Raw genomic sequence first — 5086 nt, 5'->3', positions numbered from 1 at the left:
ATGCCATGGATTTTACCGATCAGGAAAAATAAAATAATAATTATTATATTATGTCAATTTTTTTTAATCTAGTACACGCAAAAATTTAGATTTATCCGTTTCTATCTAAATCAAATTTTCCATTTGATTTAGATAGAAAAGAAAAGGATAATATATTTCTGCATTTACGAAAGAGAATGATTTCTTTGCACCTAAAAAGATTCTGTAGATTTCTTTCTAGATTCAATTGAATTGATACACAAGTAAATACGTATCATGTACCAGAACGTAACACACCATATGCGTACATCTTTCGGTTTTTATTTACTGAAAACGGCATGTGATATATAGGAAATATACTATTAAATAATTCTGAATCGTGGATACATACGTATCCTTGACATACTGAAACGACTACCATTATTGGTATCAAACCAATAGCGATTCATACAAGCTAAATCTTCTAATCGGTAATTGGGCCAAAGAAACAATTTGCATTTAATTAATTTATTTAAATCCGTATTAAGACGTTTGTCCTCATTCAAAAATTGTTCAGAGTTTCTTATGTTGTTTTCGTTGCAAAATACTGGATTTCTATTCACAATATCCCGATTATGAGAGTTGAAACAAATTAGAATTCTCAATTCTCTACGACGTCTAGGAGATAGAATATTTTCAGGAACAAAGAAATTATAATGATCTTGATCCCCATTCACAAATATATTGCCATGTCGTCCAGTGGATTTTTTCAAATTATTCTTATCAACATATCTTTTCTTTATGTATTTTCTATTAATTTGGTGTTTACTCTTATCGATCAATGAAATACTTATGGTTTGATATATAATGAATTTTCCATCCCTTCTTAAAGATAGACGAATTGGTTCGATAATTAATATTCCCCTTTTTATTAATTCTGTAAGAGCTAGATCTTTCTGAATCAGCATTACATCCAGATGCATCTCTCCTCTTTGAATCGAGGATATAGCAATTTCCCTTGGATTTATCAATCTAAGTAGGAGACAATATATCCTAACATTATTAATAATTTTTTGATTCAAGGGGTCATCCCATCTTAATTGAAAAATAAAATATTTTTTCAGGAACAAATCTAGTTCTCCTTCCTTATTTTTCTTGGATTGTTTTTTTTTTTTTTTACCTTTTTTAATGTTTGATCTCGTGCAATCCTCTTCAAGATATTCCTTTTGGTTTTGTTTTTGTGGATCTGATACAAGATTTGATTGACCCTCTTTTTCTTGGTTGGAATTTTGAAATTCTATTTTAACGGAATCTTTGATGTTTTGATTTTGACTAATATTTTTTTTATTTTGATTTTGACTAATATTTTTTTTATTTTGATTTTGACTAATATTTTTTTTATTTTGATTTTGACTAATATTTTTTTTATTTTGATTTTGACTAATATTTTTTTTATTTTGATTTTGACTAATATTTTTTTTATTTTGATTTTGACTAATATTTTTTTTATTTTGATTTTGACTAATATTTTTTTCATTTTGATTTTGACTAATATTTTTTTCATTTTGATTTTGACTAATATCATTTTCATAATAAATATTAGAAAGAAGTAATTTGATTGGTATGATCCACGGTTTAATCTTATATGCATCAAAAGGTAACACAAATTCTGGGAAGAACCAAGGTTCTAGATTTGATATGGTAGAATAATTTCGATTCATTCCCATCCAATCAAAAATTTTTTTTTGATGAGTCTTAGTCTTAGTATTTTTATTAGTATTTTTATAAATTTCGGTACCGATATACATATCGGTCCAGTCCTCAATATCACTATTGTTCTCAATATCACTATTGTTCTCAATATCACTATTGTTCTCAATATCACTATTGTTTCTAAGGCAAAAATGAAGAATTCTATAATCCAAATATTTTCTATCCAGATTTTTATGGGTATCAATAAAATATCCTTTTTTTAGGTAATCATCAATAGTCATATTTAGCAATACATAAAAACGATTCGGGTTTCAGTGTGTATGAGTCCTTACTATCCCCATAATTTATATATTCATGTGATAAAAGATCATATCTGTAGTGTTTTTTAAATTTTTCTTTTTGACTCATCGATAAATCCACTGCACAAAAATTTTCATTCATGTAATGAATTAATCGGTCTTTTTCTTTTTTATATGAATACAATTTCATTGATTCTTTATTTTGAATAGTACAACGTTGATTGACTCTATTTCGCCATTTTTTCGGTACTAATCGAGACCATTTGCTCCGAGAAAAATTATATTGATAATGACCCTTTAACCAGTTTTTCCATTTATTCATTCCAGACTTATTAATTTTCTTATGCCTTGATTTGGAATCAAACCTTGATTTGGAATCAAATATTCCTCGTGTCATACAATAATACTTTATCTTGTCTTTAATAAAAGGATAGGTCCCGTGATCGTGATATTGAAGTACAGATCTCAGGTGATGGTTGTTAAATAATTGGGTTTGTGACAATTTGTAAAATACATATGCTTGGGACAAGGAAGATAAGTCGTGATAAGTGTTTAAATCATTTCTAATATTAGGATTAGAAAAGGACTTTTTTATAGTCGAAATAAAGTTCATTGTATCTTGATCTGTTTCATCAATTCCTTCTTGATTTCTTTCATCGTTGTAAATGGATTCATTGATAATTGTTTTTTTTAAAAGTTGTGCATTAACCTTAGAAATGGTAACCATACATTGCAAGATATCTATGTATATTTTTTCAATGAAAGATTTCATAAAATAATGTGATTTGCGTATTAATCGGGTATTTTTTCTTTGAAGTATCTGCCAAATATGTTTTTGTAATTCCGGTCTTTTATCATGATAGGCTAGAACTATTTTCTTCTTGTCTTTTGTGATTCCTTCTATTTGATTCCTTATTGTGATTGTCTTATCAGCAAGATCTTTCATTTTTTTTTCTATGAGTAAATAATTTGTCCAATTCATAGATCGAATTTGAATGGTCGATTCGTGAATAATCTGATTATTTTTTTTTTGAATCTTTTGCATTTTCATTTGGTTCATGTACTTTTCCCTTCCTCAATTCAAATAAAGAAATTTGGTTCACTTTTTCAAGTTTCTTCATTATTCGTTTTAGAACTAGAACTGTTCGTTTTAGAACTAGAACTATTCGTTTTAGAACTAGAACTATTCGTTTTAGAACTCGTTTTAGAACTCGTTTTAGAACTAGAACTATTTTGATGACCCATCTTTTTTTTTCTTTTGAAACTTTTAGAGAGTTCTTTTTTACTTTTCTAATTTTTTTTTTGAGTTCCTTATATATGGGTTCAAAAAAAGAAGGTTGCTTTCGGGGAGAACCAAAAGGGAGTTCCGTTTCCATTCCCCAAACTGTTAAAAAACAAAAATTTTCTTTTTTTCCTTTTTTTTTCATTGGATCTCCATGATGAGATCGTATTTTAGATCTTCGCCAAGGTTTTAAACGAAAAGGAAATAAAATCTTTATCTGAATACCATCTGTTAACCAATCTTGGGGAAATTCTGTTTCTGATAATGGAACACCATTATAGGTGCATTTAACATGTATTTCTCTATTCCATTCCTTCAAATCCTCATACCACTCGGGGAATTGGAATAATAACATACGTCCAATATTTTTAGCTATTATCAATGAAGGCAATACAATGTTTTTTCTAAAAAAAGATTGGGTTATCAGCATCAAACCTCTTATTGCTTGAGCAAATATAATGCTATCCCAAATTTCTGATATTGTTATCCGTTCATCTTCCTCTTTTTTTTTTTTCTCCTCGTCTTTTTTTTTCCCAGTGTTTGTCTCTTCCTCTTCCTCCTCAAAGTCGGAAGTTTCGGATTCTGGGTTTCCCCCCACGGAATTCCTAAAAATAAGATTAATTATTCGATATCTATATCTATCAAAAAAAGAAAAAAAAAAGACTTTGTCTATTCGATCCAAAAAAAGCGGGGAATGAACATTTGTTTGAAATATTTCCCAAATAACTGTTTTACGTCTTTGAGCACGCATGGATCCTTGGATTATACCCCGATTAAAATCTGGTTGTTGCGAATAACGTATCAAAGCCACCTCTTCTGCTTCTGCTTCTGCTTCTGCTTCTGCTTCTGCTTGATCAATATTATCAGTATCGGTATCCAGATTTTTATCAGTATAGATCACCACCCGTTTCGCTTTTCTTGAACAAATTTCATAATCTTCCTTCTGTTCTTCTCCATTTTCTTGATCCAGTCCTTCTAATTCATCGGTCAATTTGTATGACCATCGAGGAACCTTTTTACTGATTTCTTCTATTCCAATGGATTTTTTTTCTTCTATTCCAATGGATTTTTTTTCTTCTATTCCAATGGATTTTTTTTTCAGTTGTTGTTTGATCATTTGGATTGGTTGTAATTATGTCGAATACAAATCTCAAGGATTTTGCTTTACTTTCTGAATTAATTCTTCTTTCTTCTTCCAATAAAAATAAAGAAGATTCATCGATTGACGTTAAGAAATTAACAATATAATTAAATGATGATTTCTCATCAAGCGGATTCTTTTCATGTTCAAATTCTCGAGAATTTTTAGAAATAGGAAAGAGCCCATGAATCTTATTTATCCAAAACGTTTCTATGGAATCTACATCTTCTTCTTCTGTAGAAGTAATTAAATCATTTGTAGAAGTAATTAAATCATTTGTAGAAGTAATTAAATCATTCATGATTGTATGTGAATAGAATTTTTTTATTGTTCTTATTGTTCCACGATACGGTCCGCTCAAAAAAGGATCATACGCTTTTGGCAAGTATTCTTGCTCATTCTCATCGTTGCATAATCTGGTCCTTTTTTCAAGTATATCTAGAGCAAGAGATATCCTTTCTTCTTCTTCTTCTTCTTCTTCTTCTTCTAGAGTTTTTATTCGACTTATCAATTCATTGCTCAAGTTGTATTTTTTTTGCTCATTGGTAGAAACCCAATAATCATATAGGTCTTCATGGGAAAATTTTTCTGTCATGTACAAAGACATTTTGCGTTCTATCATTTCCGAAAAAGTTGATAAACTAGGCGGATATGTAAAAGATATTATTTGTTTTCCATCACTTGAACACGTAT

The sequence above is a fragment of the Musa acuminata genome, unplaced genomic scaffold (genome assembly GCF_036884655.1).
Source record: "Musa acuminata AAA Group cultivar baxijiao unplaced genomic scaffold, Cavendish_Baxijiao_AAA HiC_scaffold_891, whole genome shotgun sequence".
NCBI lineage: Eukaryota > Viridiplantae > Streptophyta > Magnoliopsida > Zingiberales > Musaceae > Musa > Musa acuminata.
The sequence above is the reverse complement of the archived record's forward strand: the minus strand, read 5'-3'. Positions refer to the sequence as shown.